We start from the raw sequence: 18994 nt of genomic DNA, 5'->3' as shown, positions 1-18994 counted from the left end.
CTGTGATCCTTCTCCAGGCTCTGATCATCTAGGAGTGGGATGGATTGAGGTACCCCTCCCCCTGCAACTTTAGTTCAAAGCCCTCTTCACCAGCTTGACAAGCCCATGATCATGGATGCTCTTCTCCTCTGATAGATGAACCCACTAGATCAGGTTTCTCGAAGCAAGTCCCATGTTCTAAGTAGCCAAACCCCTGGCTGTGGCACCAGTCCTGTACCCATTTGCTGATTTGCCAGGCTCGACTGGCCCATTCAAACCCCTTCCCTTTGACCAGGAGGATTGATGAAAAAACTTCCTGAGCTCCAGAGTCCCTTACCACTGCTACCAGGACTCTGTAATCCTTCTTTATACTCATCAGATGGCTTCTGGCTGCATCACTGGTGCCCATGTGGAACAACAGCAGCAAATAGTAGTCAGTGGACTGTACAAGGCTATATAGTCTCTTACTGATATCCTTGACAGAAGCCCCCAGTAAGCAGCACACCTCCTTAGAGAGTGCATCAGGTCATCAAATGGGTGCCTCTGTACCTGTCAGAAGACAGACTCCCTCTACTACTACTTTTTGTCTTTTCTTAGTTGTGCTGGTTGTTATTTTGGGAGCAGATCAGATAGCCTTACCCAGCTCCAGTGTCTCACCTTATGACAGGTCTTTCCTCTTTAGTCTGTAGGGTGGTGAAGGTTCTGCAAGGGCACTTCAGGCTTTGGGGAAGTGTCTTCCTCCTGCTGGTCCTTATCATTGCAAGCTTCCATTGGTCTGCATTATGGGCCCTCCTCCCTTCTTGTGTGCTGCCTGGGGAGGTGCTGTTTTGCCATAGCCTGTGGGTGCACTGCAGATAGCGCTTGGAACCACCTAAATAACTCCTTCTCCCCTCAGCAGCTCTGTCTGTATGGAAGCATTATCCACTGCTATGGTGGACAGTGCACATCCCTCAGCAGAGCTGCAGCCTTTGCCTTAAGATGAGTGCCCATCTCATCGAGGGTCGGATCGGATGAATGCCCTTGACTTGTGCAGGTGGTCACAGAGCAGTGCCCGGTTGCTGAGTTATGTGTACCTCAGCCAGAGGAAAGCCTTCCTGCAAAGAGGTGCCCTCCCTGTGCACCCTGCCACGCAAACTACTGTATCATGCGCTCTTTGCCCGCTCTGTAGTGCTGCCTAGGCCACCTTTTGTAGGTGTGGGATGGTAATAATCACCCTGGCAATGCCAAGGCCCCATCAGTGTCTCCTGATGGATTCTTCACTGCCCTGGTATTTCCCTGCCTAAGGAAAACCCCCTGTGTGCTGAGGACCCCCCCTGCCTCTCTGCTGAGGATCGGACCAGCTCCAGAGCAGCAACCCTCAGCGACTGACTGTTTATTTACTGATCCTTTTTATACTGATTATTTCCTATTAATCCTCTGTGTACCAAAGTACCTAACTAATCCTTGGGCATAATGCTACAGCTGAAGCATAAGGTCATTTCTGTTCTGGATGAGACCACAGGAATACAGCAGTCCTGTTCCACAGATGTCAATATATACACACTAACCTTAACAAGCCTGATGCTGAAAGGAACTCAGCTTTAAAATAGCTTTCATCTAAAATACTGTCAGGACAACACTTCTGAGCCTCGCTCAACACATCTGAAAGCATTTAGGCTTTTAAGGTCTCACTGAGAAACAGCAGTAACAAACTATAGACTTCCTCAGTCCACTTAAGGTAACAATAGGCAGAGAGAAAGGAATAGACATTTCAGGACTTGAACATTTGCACTGGAATCCGACTGATCATTAATAGCTTTAGCATTTATTTAAAAGCAAGCAGACACATACCATAGATTGAGGAAAAGGAAAAAATATCCTGAGTGAGTGGTCTATCCTAAGGGTACCACAAAAGCTATGAAAGAAAAACATGATAAGCAACATATCAGAACAGTGTGCTGGGTTGTTTAAAACTTTAGCCAGTGTTTAACTAACTTACTGATGAATTGCAAGTGAGCTGTCCTAGCTATATCCGGCAACACTACAGAAATGAAAAGCAAATGAAGAAATTAATTCTACTGCATACTATTGTCAACATCATCACTTCTTTTCCCTCTACCACCTCAGCAACTAAATTATCAGTGAATCACCATGTCCAAATGTTTTCTTCCAGCCCCTCTTCATAGGGATATGTGAGTCTGACTTTGTGAAAAATCAGAAAAGTCTGTCTGACTGATAAGCAAGGAAAGAGAATGTGTAGGGGAGAGAGAAATGCCTGAAGCCAGAAGAACCTGATTCCCTTCAGAGTGCAGCTGAAGTGCCTGGAAGGTGCCAATGGCTCTCTGGAGGTTTATGAGATGCTTTCTTCAGTTTTGTTTGGAAATCAAGCTTTTGCTTTGACTTTGGTACCTGCATACAAAACTGGCACAGGAGAGGTGTTGGTGCAGATGGGTCAGGCTATATTTCCGTCATGGAATGACTTAGCTCAAAGGGACAAGGTACCCTGATCCTGTCACATGAAAATTTAATCTTGTCTAGCTCTTCACAAATTCTGAGGCCAATTTTCTGTTACTTTGCCAAGAAAAAAAAAAATAGCAGATTTCACTGAAATAAAACACGTGGGCTAGTTGCTGATGAAAAAAAATGTTGATCTCGCATAGATAAATCACAAACAAGCAAGACATGAATCAAGCCAACTACATGTAAGGTCAGAAGAGTGCCAAAAGAGACAGTTCTGTCAAATCTTTTGCAAAAGTTTAATAACAGTCTAAGATTAGTTCACAGATGCCATGTACTTTAGCAGTTGCTGAGAAAAGGACAACACAGTGTTTATTACTATATAATTTGTAACTTTTTCTTCTTGTTCTTTCATAAACACATTGGCTGAGAATCATTATTTTGCAGCTGCCAGATGCACTAAATCTCCGATAGCAGTCACACTCCCAGCTTTAACTTGTTCTCAAAGAAAAGGCAAACACTGTGAGATTTAGTAAACAACTAGCCTGCAAACTGAAAACACCCCACAGTCCTGCCTGCTAAAGTCACTCACATAGGATTGAAATCAATTTGAGACAGCAGTTCATAATTAGACTCTTTCGTCAGGGGACAAAGGGGTAAAGTTTGTTTTTCAGTTTCATTTTCTTGGACAAATGAAGACTTTTTAGAATTTGACCTCTGAGTTTGTTAGCTTTCCCTGTGATATGCACAATGGCAGTGCTAGTCAAAAGCATCACTTGACCAGAGACAAAGGGGGCAAGATACTGGTTATGGCAAAAGGGAAGAGTGCAGCCACTGAAGAGGAACATCCCTGAACTTTAGGAAAGGCTGAATATGGATCTGGCATCTAGGGTTTAGGCTTATTTCTAGAACAAATAATTCTGCTGTGCATGCTGCAACAAATGGATGAGTGATTCACTACAACATGCTGGCCTAAAACAAAGCCATCTATTCTGTTTGTAAGTGGAGGTTCACTTGGGAGCCTGCAGTGGGGCAGGATCCTGACTAAAACTCATTGCTACCAGTGAGGGATTTCCAGATGCTTCCAGTGGCTTTGAACCTAGGTAAATTCCTCTCCATGCTTCAAATACTCCTCATTGGCATATCAGCAAGGAGACATGTAAAAGAAACCCAGAGGAGCAGGCAGGGACTGGTAGGGCTCAGCAAAAGCTCTAGGAGAGTTCAGTCCCCTTCAACATGTTGCTAGAAGCCTTCCTTTTCATTCAGTGTTGATTTCCTCCGTTTTCCAGATTTTCTTTGATCATGTTATTTGGATTTAAAATATTGTGGAATTGTAGTCCTTCCACATTTTGCCTTAAAGAAAGTAATAAATAAAGATATGTTAACATGATTCATAGTCGAATGGATTATATGGGGAAATCATGAGGGAAACTGTGATGAAAAATGCACTGTGTAAAAATCACTGGATAAGATGAATTTCAGAATTTTCTACAAACACCCTGAAACTATTCTTTAAACTAATACTTTCATCCAACAGCCGCTCACAACTGGGGATTTTATAGGTCTTAATATAAGCCTGCCAAGAGTACTGTGGTCACAGTTAAATCTGAATAGCCTCTCAGAAAAAAAAAAAATCTCCATTGAGACAAAATTAAATAAGTTTGGTTTCTATGACATTTGGAGGGAGAAGAGTGAAAGAAAACTCAGTGCATAACTAACAGTTGCCATCTGCTATGCTAGAAATCAGTATTTTCACTTCCCAAGATAAAAAAACTATAATAGATAGATATGAGGCTCTTTCTCATGACTGCAAGTGGCTATTTTGAGAGGAGGTTGGTTGTGAATTTAAACATTAAGATCTAACTTTAAATGAGCTCACAAATTACGGCTTTCAGAGTAAGCATCCAAGGACATTAGACAGGGAAGATGTAAGATCCTGATTCTGAACTTGAGGGGTTTGCACAGTTTCCTGTAAATAAATAAAAAAAATAAAAAAAAAAGCGGGAGGGGAGGGATCAAGAAGCACACTATGAGTACAGGCAATGATTCAGCCTGAGGATAAATCTATACTGCAGCCCAGAACAGAAGTGGGATAAATGTGCCAAGCAGATATCCATATTTCTGCTCTTCAAAACCAATTGTACCAGACTTTGAGATCACTCCCAGAATCTACCAACAAACTAACACTGCAGTTTCTCCAGGCAGGCTACTCTGATCTTTTGAAGAAAATGGTCTCTGCTGGGTTTTTTTGGCAGCAGCTCTCGGTCTCTTGGCAGCTCAAATAACCTGCCAGCAGCATTTCACTATTGCCATGCCCTATGCCAGGCTAATAGTCATAAGTTTTTGCACCTACTGCTTATGCTGGGCCATTGTGATCTGTGACATTGCTATGGGACTCAGCTCAAGTTCAATGACTATTGCAAAGGTACATAAGGCCATAGACAGTCTGCTAAAGAGCTCAACTAATTCAGGAATAACCCTGCTATTAGAGCTGTTTCTTAATAATCACAATTAAAGGAGAGGGTGTGGGTAGAGGTCAGGAGGAAAAAAGGAACATCTAATGAATATAATCCTGCCAAACTGATGTGACATGCTATGTTGATTCTTCGTGAGGGTGTGGGTATGTGTGCATGTGTGTGTGTAGGTGAGAGAATGCATACATCCTGAAAAATTCTGGAATACAGAAGATTCAGGGTCCCAGAAATTTTACCGTAAAGTCAGTATAGATTGAAAACAGAAAAAAAAAATGCAACAGGTAACTTTCATCTTTCTCTGGAAATCTCAGCCATGACATCATTGGCACCTTGCCAAGAAAACCTTTACTTCATGCATAACATTTTATGATTCTAGCTCTTTAATCCTAAATTTGAGCAGTGTAAGGTCCTGCATCAGTCTTTCCTGTCTATGTAAACAGCAAATACCCAGCTGATGTCATGTGTCTTTTGAATCCATCATCAGAATACATCACTTCTTTTAACAGAGATAAAAGCCAAGTCTCTTTGCTAGCCAAGAACAAAAGCTGCATATCATTTTCAGACACTTAAAGCATAAATGCTCAGCTGGTTCAGTGTGTCACATGGGCCCCTGCTCTGAAATCCAGTCTTGAAAAGAGATCAAGACATGTTGTCAATCCATGTACAGAAGATACTTAAAAGGAGCACTTGCTGGTGTTAACACAATAAAAAAATTCTGAGTGAGCAGTAAGTAGGGAGAGTCCTTTACTGCAAGCAGATTTCACAGTGGCACTATGATGAGGGATGGCAGTTTAGCCATTGACTATCCCATCACAAGGTTATCAAAAAGTTTATGACTAGAGAAAAAATTAAAAGACTGACTCTCTTTGCCACGTTGAGTGATAGGTCACATCATCTTAAACAGTTAAAATAATTACAGGTGTCAGTGTATATTTGTCGATTGATTTCTAGCTAAGCAAGGTCAACGGCATTTTAAAGTAGAGGCTTCCCCTGGGGTCAGTATACAAGTCTGATTGTTTATATTCAGGATATACAAATAATACATAAGTAAGCGTGGCACTCTAGACTACATTTGACAAAACCACGTAGAAGGACTTCAGAGTGAAAATTTCCATCTCCAAAAAATATTTTTACTTTCAGTTTCTACATGCCTTTGCAAGTCATTAGATTAAAGCTGTAAGTCACTTTAGACCATCGATACTGCACCAAAATGCCACCAAGAAACAAGGTTAAGAAATGTCTGCAGTTATCTTACACCAAAAGGCACAGCTGAAACAAAGTAGAGGAGATTTCACTTACACAAACCCTTTGGGAGCCTAAAATGCTTCAAGCATTTTAAAAATTTTTACTCTTACTATCCTCCTTCATTTTATGTGTTTCCATCTCCTTTGAATGGATATCAACTTCTGACCTTAATGGAACTTCAAACAAATTTTTTATTTGGAGCAATAAACTTGCCTCAAAAAGTATAACACTTCCTTGCTCAATTTACTAACAGCAACAAAACCCAATTAATGATTGAATCTGTGCCAAAAGAAAAAGCTGGGTTGGTTGAAGTGTTTTGTAGAAAAACCTGTTAAGGGTTCCATACACCTGCAAAGAGTCTTGGTCTTTGCAGCTACATTTGCCCTTCAACCAAATTGCTAGAGACAGTATCAGATTCTAAACCTGGCAGGAAAATAAAACTAAAACTAAAAAAAAAATAAAAAAAATTAAAAAAAAGACCACCACCACAGGAAAAATAAAAAAAAATAACCAGTATTGTTCTCTAGCAACATAGCAACGTTCATTCTTCTGGCCATTGCAACACTCGAGTAACCACTCTACTCTTCACATGACATGACATACTCATACAATCAGCCATACTCCTCCCATCTCAAGAGGATATTTTGTATTTCTTTCTGAGGTTTTTTCAAAACAAATATTTGCTCCCATTCTGCACATCCTGAGTGCTGATCCCAAACTCTTTTGCTAGGAAAGCATGTTCTAGGGTACGATCTTTTGTATGAATAATTTCCACAGTAATCTACTTTCCTACCCCCACATGACTGGATTAAAGTGTTATGGGGCCCAGGGTAAAACCAAACAATAAGAATAATCTTACTGTCATCATCACCAAGTTTCACAGTGATTCCATTCTCATGTTTTCCTCATTCCATCCTTTCCTTCCTTCTCTTTTAGACAATTAATTTCTCTACTTGCTGTCCCTCAGTCTGAAGTCTTCCCTGCTGCTCGTATGAAAGAGTGTAAGTTACTGACTGTTGAAAACTTCAGCTGAAATGCAGCCAGGTCAAGAGGAGGTTACATAAAAGTCTAAAGGCAACTTTTTTAGGTCACATTCTCAGCAGTGCAGATTCCAAATGTTTCGGTAAGCAGACTGCACTTAACATTCTAGCTGATAGTATTTATCAAATTAATTCTGTGTCCATAGACAGTTTTTAAAGTGTGTTTTTACCATGCACACCCTATAAGTCCATGCTGTACTTGCACCAGACTACCTATACAGCCAGGCGTTTGTTTGCACCCATGCACAGAAAGAAATTAACTTCAAAGTAGTTGGGTTTTTTCCAAAATAATTTTGTAACATAACTATGGCTGCTCTTTTCTGTTGTGTTTTTTTTTTTTTTTTGTCCTCTCTGTATGGAGATTAGCTAATCTTTGAAATGACAAACAAAATGAAAAGCCTAGTCATTCTAAATATATTGTCCCTGCTTGTTTTCCTTTCCTGACATCACTGTGTGTGCCAACTCGCATCACTGAGAGGAATCTCCAGTACACAAAAGGTGTTTACTTTGTGTTTTTCCTTAGTAAAATGACCTTTACAGTATTCTGGTTAAGCATTCTTATGACTGAAGATTTATCTGAACATTTTAGAATTTGAACCTCTGGGGAACTCTTGCGAACGCACTCAGTTTGGTTGCAAATCTCAAGAAAACGTGTGTATTTACTCATAGCTTCCATAAATCCAATACAGCTTATGACTGTAGGTATGAGCGGACCAGAAGACAGCAGCAATATAACTATAACTGTAGCTGCAAAATTTATCCTTCAGTAAAATAATACCGCATTTTTCCCTGTGTATTTCTTTATATAATAAATTTAGGTAATCCCATACCATATGGCTGCAGACACTTTTTTTACTCAATGATCAGTATGTTCATGAAACTATTACAGCATTTTATGAGTTTAGGGTGAACAGCATCTCACTTCAGTCCACATCCTCCCCTGTTCTGTGATAGGTTTTTCAGGCAAATTGGTCACAGCAATAACTATTGTTCTACATCATATGTTTAGCCATACTCGTTGCTAGAATTTCAATAATGAGTTCATTCTCCAGCCAAAAATTAAGCTTTGAGAAACAAATGCTTTTCTCACTGAAAAGTTGGAAAGAGAATGTAATCCAAAGCTAAATACAAATGACAGGAAAAAAGCGAATTCTGTCACTCTTTCACCAGGCAAAAAAAAATTCCTATACATATCAGCTTTCTGGTCTTGCTAGATTACACTCCCGTATCATTCCCTGTGATTTTCTTAGCATCATATGTAGAAAGGAGGAGACAACAACAAAGAGCCCCAGCAAGCATGATCCAGACTGTCAGTCAGGATCAGGGTCCAGGCTGTTGGTGACAGCTTGCCGTTCCTGTCCTCATTGGTAACTCTCTGTATCCCTAAAGATATACCCTAGAAGAGGCACAATCGGTAGTCTGGCAGTCAGAGCTAGCTTATGCTGTTCAAACAGACACTGGAAAGATGCTGAGCAGAGAACCAAGGCTCAGAAGCCTGCAAAAGACCCAGCTAAATTCTCAACCGAGGATAGCAATTCATGTCTGCCTTAAAAAAAGCAAAGCAGGCAAAAAGCAAAAGGCCCATCATTATTGCCAAACTCTGCATCAAAAGTATGTCCCTTCACAAGGTTTCTGTACAAGAGAAATAAAGCATTTCGAAGTACAAAAGGGCTTACACACAAATCAAAATAAAGAAAAAACACCCCTTTTCTACCCAGTCCTGCTCTCTGAGAGTCACCTTCAAGTATCCCACTCTCCCACCTTCTAAGAACTCCCCTGAGCCTTCAGTTCTTGGCCATATCTTGTTACCTTGCTCCAGGCACCAGGTTTAAACTTTGCTAATGAAGCTCAGCTGAAGCCTCCTCACCCCTTCCAATGCCAACAACATTGCTTTTAAAGCTGTTTTTTTAAAGCGGTTCCATAGAGATGTAGTACAATTCATTACCTTTTTGTTCCCGCTGGCTATTTTTACAGGTAAATAGAAATCTGGTGGAATTTGCAGAAGTGATGTATTATTTGACAGATACAAATTTTTCAAACTCTTTGAATTCATGACAGCATCATATCTTTGATATGCTTTATCTATTTAATGACTATCCTATGGTTTATGCTATGATCTTCGTTGAAGAGGTGGGCAGTCTGAGGTATGGAAAACTGGTTTGGCTTGCCCCATGGCAGGCAAGGCAAGTGAATAGTGAATAGTAGGGCCTGGAACTGTAGGGTGTTCATCATTTTATTCCCAAATGTTCCCATAAATGTTTTCTTCTCTTCCTTTTTCCAACACAACTAAAAATTTTTCACTTCCTCCTTGATTCTATGGTTACTCATCTTTATGTAGTTGTTCTGCTGCTAGACAAGTTTACATTTTAATAATTGCCTATGCAGAATTACACAAGCTGGGAAGGCAAACAATCAAGTACAAAATCAACATTCCAAAACAGGGTGAGCTTTCCACTGTAGAAATAACAATGGTAATGAAAGAGGAGTTTCACATATATAAAAATGTTTTAACTATGAAAAAACTACAAGCTAGTGTTCTTAAAGGATCACATACAGGGAGAAAGTAAAAAGCTCACAGGCTCTAAAAGCAAATGAATTACCAGACATGGGTTAGCATTCCCCTGGTAAACATTTCAATGCATGCGTTATAAATGCTGTCAAAATTTCACCTTTGTGGTTATGACTGGTATGCCAATTAAAAACTTCATAACCTTTATACACATACTTTCTGCACTTCATTTGTATGTATTCAGCTATATGGTCCCCTTTAACCTACTAATATACTCAATATCGGAATAAGATGTGGCCAGGAACCTGTTGCCTTTAATAAGGATGTCATTAAAGAAGAAAAAGTATGTTTTGACTGACAATCTACTATGCATGAAAAATATGTGGATGGTGACGTAGTCAGTAGCATCGAGATTGTTCGGAGGGTCCCAAAGTCATAGTCATAACTGGTACAGAAACATCTGACTACTATGCCATTTTAATTCATTCAAGATAATCTTCTCTCACAACATCACGGTCATGCATGCTGGGATGCAGAAAGGTGTGCAGGATCCTCTGTTTTCAGTTTAAGTTCATATATTTATTTGCTTGCTTCCAAAATTCAGAGACCCAAGCTTCACAGCGAATTTCTTCACAAACATGCCTTTCCTTAATGTATCACAGGCAATACGGTTTTGACTTATGGGTTGTTTTTTCTACTCCAGCCTACATGGGCTATCTGACCTCAAATAACATCTTCCAACAGAGAAAAATGGAAGGTGTAAAGCAAAATGCCTACTTATTCATTCTCATCACATTTTCCACTGCCTCTTTATTTTGTCTCCAGAAAGGTCTGATTAAACACAACTTCCTACTTGTTCATAGAGTGGTTATTTCATATGGAGTACCTCTAGCTCAGAAATAAATCTCTTGTCAAACATGAAACAACACAGACTGATCTATTCAGCAATACAAAGGTGGTTTCTAGCGTGTGATGAACTGAAAAGCTACACGCAAATTTATTAACCCCAGGAATTAAACGTCTTCCTGATTTTAATCTTTTTTGTCAATTTATATCTAAAAGCAGAAATACTCTCATTATCTCTCCCTGAAGATATATACTTTATTAAATGTCTTATATACCTACTTTATCTGCTTATGTTTCTGCAAGTGAATAGGAGGCTGTATTTTATCCCTGGCTTGTGACTACCGTTCATGTTCTGAAAAATGTTCTAGCAGTTCTGGTTTTATTGCATCTGTATGCTAAATAATATTCTCTATTTACCATGGCAAAAAAAAAAAAAAAAAAAAAAGTTGTTCACAGACACAAAGCCAGCATTTGGTTTTGTTAGGATCTTAGTATATGGAGTATGATTGTAGGAAAATACATATACTGGAATTCACACAGTGCCTACAGTTTTTTTTTCCCTATTAAGTAGATTGAGTCACGAGAAAGAAAAACAGAAGTTAGAATTAAAACTGTCCAAACAGGATAGGCGCTTTGGATCAAGAGTGATGTCTTTTAAATCTGTAAATGCCTGAGAATCTGAGCAAGGATATGGGATGTGCTTTCACTTGTGAAAAATGTTAGTGTGTTAGGATGCCAGTGTGAGGTAGTACAGTTCTTCAGTTACTCGTGGAGGACAAGACCGAAAACAAAGATTCAGTGTTAGCCTAAATGGGCAATGGAGATAGTCTTGCGTTAACGGAACTATCTACGTACACACCAGCTGTGGTATAGAGACACTGATCATTGGTACTGTGCCTGAGTTAATAAGCATAGCTGCAAGGCTATATATTTTACTTCAGGCCCATTGCCAAGACAGAAGACAGTGTGCATGTGTAGGTACAGACACTGAAATTACATTCCAATTTCTGCCTCAGCTTGATGTTTCCATATAGATTCCTTTGGTCAAAGTTTTCCAAACAGCCTTCAAGTCTGAATGCCTTCTCCATCACAGGAAATCAGGCTTATTCTTAGGAAGTAAATTGCTTACATTCGGCTGATATATCTAAGGCTGTGCAGGAACACAAGTCTTGCACTTGCTGTCTTCGAAAATGTTCCTGCACAACCTTCATGCCTCTAATTTCCATCCCTGCAACTGCACAATAAAACTGTCCACAAATATTTAAAGAATATTCTTGAACACTTTTCTGTAACAAACACCATGATACTAATAACTTCTAAACAGAAGATAAGCTTTCCCGGCTTGCTCTGTGCAAGTGCATCAGATTCTTGGTCTTCACTTGGCAAAGTTAGCTACCTTGGAAGAGTTGGCTACAACCATGTTCAGATACAAAGAGCTCTAACCTATAAACAGTCTTGTATGAAAAATTCTAAGGTGAAATTCATCACAGTGAAAACCTTCTCATATTGACAACCTCATCTATCTACTCTATGTCTTCAGTTCTATGCCTACTTCACCTGTATATTTTCTGGGAATAAAGAAGCAAACGTTGGAGCTCGTTAAGAGTGCTTGCAAACAAAAAGAATGGGCAGAGCAGGTGACTGGACATCTGGCAGCTGACTAGTTCATAGAAGCAGCTGACTGACACCTTTGCCTGTGTAGTTTTACTTGTAGTTTTACTTGTAGTTTACTTGTTGTAGTTTTACTTTACCGAGCTGACAATTTTCATATGTCTTGTTAGAGCTTCATTAAGATATCTGCTCCTGTACCAAATTTGTGCTTGGCTGTGTTTGAAGAGAGCAGTCTGTTACACAGATATAGCCAAACAAGCATAAAGTATGATCACGTGTTTCATTTCCTTATAAAATTAGCCAAAAAAAAATCTACCCTTACCAACTCCACTTAATTCAAGCGAAATATAAAGTAATTTGGACGTCTATGTTCTCAGGTCCTAGCAAATATTTTGACTGCCATGTTCATTAGACTGAGGTGTTTGCTAACAAAGGTAGACTATAAAATAACAGACTGTCAATTCAAGGCCCGTGTTGTCCCACAGTCACCTGCTAGAGGATTTCCCAGATATCGAGTGAAAGCTTCCCTAGGCAGAACTGTTGTGGAATAGTGCTTGTGCTTTAATTGTTTTTAGTAGACAAAGCCTTTAACCTCAAAAGGCCCATAAGAAGTTTTCCTCACTAAAGATGAAATTATTTGGTTTCTCTAATGTTACTGGGAATTGCCAGACTGTCTTATTTCAGAAATTCTAAGGAGTTTTGTTTCAGCGAACGTAAGGATGATTTGACAGAAAGATTAATTTTAATTTTTCAGAGGACAGGGAGGTATGTGCTACGCATGACACTTGTTGGTCTCCTAGATGACTCTCTCCCAGAACAGCTTGCTCTACTCCACATGCTGTACAACTAGGCAACACTGTGGTACCAAATAAACTGCGATGACAACTTTCTCAAAACTCCTTCCCATTCCCAACAGTAACAAATGTGACACAATTTGGGAGATGACTGTAATCGCTATAGGTATTATGCTAGATGTGATATGAATCTAGAAGGCATGAGTCACAGCAGGCTACATTTCTAATAAAGCAGTATAAGATTCTAAAGAATTTTTATTCATGCCAGTTGTCTTTCTTCTTGTAAGCAAGTCAATGGAGCTAATGATGAATCTAAAAATTACGGGAATGAGAAAGGCTTGGCAGGATTCAACACTGCTGTTACGAACTCTGGGATGAAGAAAAGGCTACACACAATCTTAAATTGCAAAAATAAGTGCCCATATTTTCTATGAACTTTTCATCTTACATACGTACACTATGCAGCTTGCAGTCCCATTAAGTAGCAGACTGCATGAGAGTTTCAACTGGGGTGTGTCAAGGATTCTTAGTCATAAACTTCATAGATTATTTTATTTGCTCAAAATAATCTCTTGGCAAGACATATTACTTCCCTGCCCTCGAGGCATTGTTTGTAATAAAAGCCTGCAAATAGCTATACCAGGCAATTTTGTTATTCAGTCTCCTTCCTCAACATGAAACAGAATCTCTTCCAGTCTGTGTTCTCCCTGAAGTGTCTACTGTTACTCTGTGTGTACACATTGTGCAACAGCTGCTGCCTCAAACTGCTGCAGATACTGGTGCAGAATAAAGGAATGACTAAATGCCAGAACTTTTTATTTTGTAGCTCAACAGTGAAGTTCAACATTTGCCTTATTAATATAGACCAACTTCATAACACAGATAAACTGCAGTATAGGAAGCATTATCAGCTCTATATATGTTGTGACAACATGGAGAGGACTTTGAAATTACAAAACAGGCTTTTCATTTTACATTTCAATCCCTTCTACATAGTACATTTTAAGAAACTGGCCTTTAAGAAACTCCCAGGCAGGCTGCTTCCTAGCACAAAGATTATCTTCCTTCTGAGCAGCACATTACTGTTTATTCATCACTCCTCTTAGCTATTTTAAATGCATATCTTTCAAGCTGTGTAATGACAGCATAGTCCTTTTTTAATATACATGTTATTCACTGTCTCTACCACATCACGGCCAGCAACACTCAGCTATGTATTGCATGGGTCTTCCAATGCCTTTTTTCCTGATGGTTAAAAAAATATTATGTGGTATTAAGTAATGGCATTATTAAGAGTGCTCAATTGGACCCACAAATAATTGATTGCTTCTGCCTAATTAAAAGAAGAAAAGAACAGAGTAAAAGTTTGTATGTGATAGGGCATTTTTTTTCAAATGTGGTTTCATTTTGTGGTAAAACGTATATGTTCTGTCTTGTGTGTAATTGAGTCTTGCCTGATCTTATGATATGAAGTTAATGCTGAAGATGAGAAATGCTCTGTTTGATAGGTGAATGTAAACTCAAGCCTCTTTTTCACTTCACCTGTGATTATCTTGAGAGGAATATAAGCCCTGCAGCTGCTTGGTTACAACACACAAAACCACACCAGGACACAGGCTGCTAATGGATGCTAATGAACAGCTTTCATTTACTTCATAGGATCAAAGGTCCCAGTAATATAAATGTACAAACATACGTACTTATGCTCACCTCTGCTGAGTAAAACATTTGAAAATGCATGTCCACAAGTATGCCCTGAATTCTAATGAAAACCAAGGAAACTCTGCCATGCACTTGAATTTGAATACATGCTTTACCGATTCACTGACTAGAAATACTTCACTGAGGCAGAGACTAGGTGCCTATATCTAAGGTTACCTTTGATCCACTGCTGACAAAGGAAGTACATGAAAAAGCCTTTTGATAGGGAATACTAGTTTTTTTCCTCTTTATTCCTTCACAGACAACGGAAACCCACTTGAACTTTGAAGTACAGTAAGCGGTTTTAGTTTCAGGAATACAGTGCGGATGGTATTTTTTTGCTTCATACTGAGAACTGTAACTATTTCTTGAAAATAAATGCTTTTTTCTTTCTAGGCAAAAAAGGCTTAAAAATTATTGAATGCCTCATTTTTCCTCTAGTATTACAGAAGTACAAAACTATATACAACTCCTTTAAGAGAACCCTTATGCTACAGTTAATTCCTTTAAAGCATATTCTTCTCATAGAACTGGATCACTTTTTGCCAACCCCCAAATCTGACTAATAGTAAAAAAATGTGCTGTGCATCCATTATAATTCAGAAGAAATTCAGCTATAAGTATATCTGCTTATTAAGGAGTAAAGGCTCAGCTCAATAAAGTTGTTATCCATTAATCAGATATTCCCACACATTTTTTATTTGGGAATATGACTGCATTAGATGCAAGAACCTCAAAGATGAAAAATATCCAATCTGATTTGTGTATGCAGGCAGCTTGCAGACGTGGTTTGCATAGGGAATACGCCTGCAAAGAAAGAAGCAGGGTATCCTTGTCAAGCACATATGCACCAACATATTTTCTAACTGTAATTTATTGTAGAGTGACTCTCACAGGTATGACATTGACTGGCTGAACACAATGTCCTGGATTCCATCCCAGAGGGAAAAGGTTATGCCCCACATTCAAATCTGCACGCCTCCAACGCCTCCAAACAGGTGCTTACCGCCTCTGGGAGCTAACCATTAGCTTCCTTATCAATAGCACAATAAACACCAGCAGAGGATATGCCACAGAAAGTCATAAACGGCAAGATCCTTCTCACCTGACTTTAGTTGCTAAAGCTAAACTAGTTAGCTGTTCCTTTAGGAAACACAGAGCACTTCTAGGTGCGGCTTCATATCATCCTAAAATAAATGAGATCTTCTGAAGACTCTGTTTAACAGAGGAAGGACCTAAGCAGCAAACCTGGACTGAAAAATCTGCCTTTGAGATGGCAGGCAAAATGAATTCCACTAAAAACAAGCCAAAAGTTTTTTTGGGCATCATGAAAACTTTTTAGATCTTCGCTACATTGTAAACTGATAGTGATAATAAACAACCCAGCTCTCCATATCTTCAGTGCTTGCCATGAAGTTGATATTTATATATTTATACATTTATATTCATATATTTCATGCCTTTATAAAAAGGTATATTGTGTATTTTTAAAGCTTTCCTTTTACGTGATTAAACATAGCAAACAAACTGCTGTGAATTGTTTTAATGCCATGCATTTCAGTATCATTATTCCAATGTACATTGTCCTATTACCCCTAAACAACAGTTTCAGGATAGGTTATTAAGATCCTTTTTCTACTTATGTAACTTTAAACAAAACAACAAAAAAAAAAAGAAAAAAACAACAAACCTTTCTATTTTTATGTACTAGGGGATAACATTATAAAGAGATTCTAGACAGGTCTTCTCCTGAGAAAAGTTCACTTCTTCTTCTGTAGTAACTTTGTATTTCTTTGTGGTTTGCCCTAGAATGATACCATACTTGAAACCACACAGACTGATTCTTTTTTTTAAAGTTAGTATATTGTTATCATAGCAGATCTCATATTCTTGTACTTTACCATTATGTTTATGGATGTGAAACACTGACATATGATTTCATTTGATGTGATGTGATAGCACATTCACTTTGCTCTTCAGCTTTCTGCTGAGAAGGAGGATACTGACTGCAAGAAGGGAGGAAAATAATCTCAACTAGTATAAAATGTCAGCTGTTACAGAGCTCAGACAAGTTGAATGTCCAGCTCTACATTTCCTCAGTTTCATTTCTGACATCAGCACTTCAGAAACATACCCTTATCAAAACTTCAATCCCACCCCTCTCAATGAAAATTAATCTGTTTGTTTAAGTCAATAAAGTTTATAAAAAGCTATGACATTTTTCACTGAAGGCTTTATGCAGTAAGCAAAGTTATTCTGTGTATAATAACTGCAAGAGTCCAAATTAATTCTGCATATAGCACCAATTAAATGACTGATACTGCAATAGAAATTAATTACTCAGATTCTGAGAGTAAACATAAACATATTAACTAAGTCTGAGCCAACAATTACAATGGTGAGGCCACATTTACACTTAAAAAGTGAAGCATTATCAGTGTTCTTACAAATACTTACTGTATATCCACGATTATTTTCCAACTACCTTTTTTTACAGTCTCGGATGAAGAAATACTAAGAAGGTTTGGACTTTTAAATATATTCTGCAATGAATATTCAATGAAAATATAAAAGGACCCTGAACTCAGGAGGAAGTAAGGAAAAGGGTTTGTCTCCAGGATTCATGGCAAGAGAGTGAATGATGGATTAATCACATAAAACTTCCATGCACTCCAGTTTTAACAGAGCTCACATTCTCGAATGCATCCAAACATCAACAGGTAAATTCCACTAGAAGTGTTTCAACAAGTCTGTCATCTCTTGTCTACTAGAGCAGAGCTAAGTGGCAAATTCTGGCATCGGCTGTAAGGGTGTAAATTGGTATTAGCTCCACAGAAGTCAACAAATCTGGGTTTACACGCTGTGGTAAGAATTTGAACCTAGAAGCGTAGGACAAGCTGAAATTATGCATCAGATTTTGACCTCAATCATTGTGGTATATTTCTGGTATACACAGACAGTTCAAAGTTGAATTAAGGTTTTAAAGGCATTCTTTAAAATATGCAGATGAGTCCAAACTACAAAATCTCACCGTACCCATCAAGCAGAAGTATTCTGATGAAAGATTACAAGTTCATATACACTTTTGGAAGAAATAAAAGGTAAATTTTGGACATTATTTTTCATTTTGAAGTGGACAATTTCTGGTTGCCTGCTCCAATCTCCTCACTTAAGATAAAAACACTTGTGAAGTTCTCTGACTGCCTTTCAAAACTAACCTCGACCTACTGCTACATGAAGAAAAGCTTGATCATAACACTCCAGGCTCCAAGGCACAAGCTCACAAGAGCAGCAGCCCCCTTGGCTTCCATGAGACAATCCATCGGAGAAATTCACTGATTTATAAAGAGCTTAGTGGGCTGACCACTAAGAATTACAACAACCTATCAATTAAGCCTGTCCAGATAGGATCAGTCGGTTTCTCTTTACTGCTCTCTCTCTTGCCACTTTTCTTTTCCTGGCAGGGCACTCATCATTACCATCATTTCTTTTCTCTCTCAGTTTATCTTGAGACACTTGAGATTTGTCTTCCGTGACTCATTATACAATAAAGAGGCTTATTTCAGATCACATACTTCATAGAATCATAGAATCACGAGGTTGGAAAGGACCCACTGGATCATCGAGTCCAACCATAGATCATATACTTTCATAGATCATATACATTCAGATCATATACTCTAAAGATAAAAGCACAGACAATCATTTTGGCTTTACCCTAATATGCACAGTTTTGAAGCTATCTCATTCTTTGGGTCAAGAATTTTTCAAGGCATTTCCTGGGATAATCCAAAGAGCAGTAATGCCTCCTCGTACACTGGCCAGTCCAATCGCCTGATGCGTTTACACAGTTCAGTTTAGAGTCCAACTCAGTCCCCGCTCAGGGTTGCCAAGCTCACTCCAATTTTCCCTTACCACACACGCAATCATTGCCTGACGAGATCCTTCTTGTTCCCTGACATTCAGCTTTCCACAGGAGTGCAGGCCAAGCACACAGAGGCCGGGGAATGCAGAGAAATTAACCATTTTTGGAATCTGATTACTTTGAAGCCGTTTCACACACTCCAGTCACATTTGGTCGCATAGAGTATGACGTGACGCAGCGAACCTCCCTTCTTAATCTTCAGAAGCTTTCCTGCTTTCCTTTTACCTGAAATCCGGATTACGTGGGAAATTCTTGGCTGAAGTAGCATTAGTCATTCTGTTCATCAAGCATAGCTGCTGCGGGACACCCGCAGCTGCGACGGAGCGTTAGTCATGTCATTCCTTAAGCGTTATCCGAGGGTCATCCCCATGCCCTCTTCTCCAGGGGCAAGGAGAATTGGGAATGACAAGGCACTGGGCTCCCTGTTTCCCCCC

This window comes from Cuculus canorus, chromosome 5, assembly GCF_017976375.1.
Source record: "Cuculus canorus isolate bCucCan1 chromosome 5, bCucCan1.pri, whole genome shotgun sequence".
Taxonomy (NCBI): domain Eukaryota; kingdom Metazoa; phylum Chordata; class Aves; order Cuculiformes; family Cuculidae; genus Cuculus; species Cuculus canorus.
Note: the sequence above shows the minus strand (reverse complement) of the source record.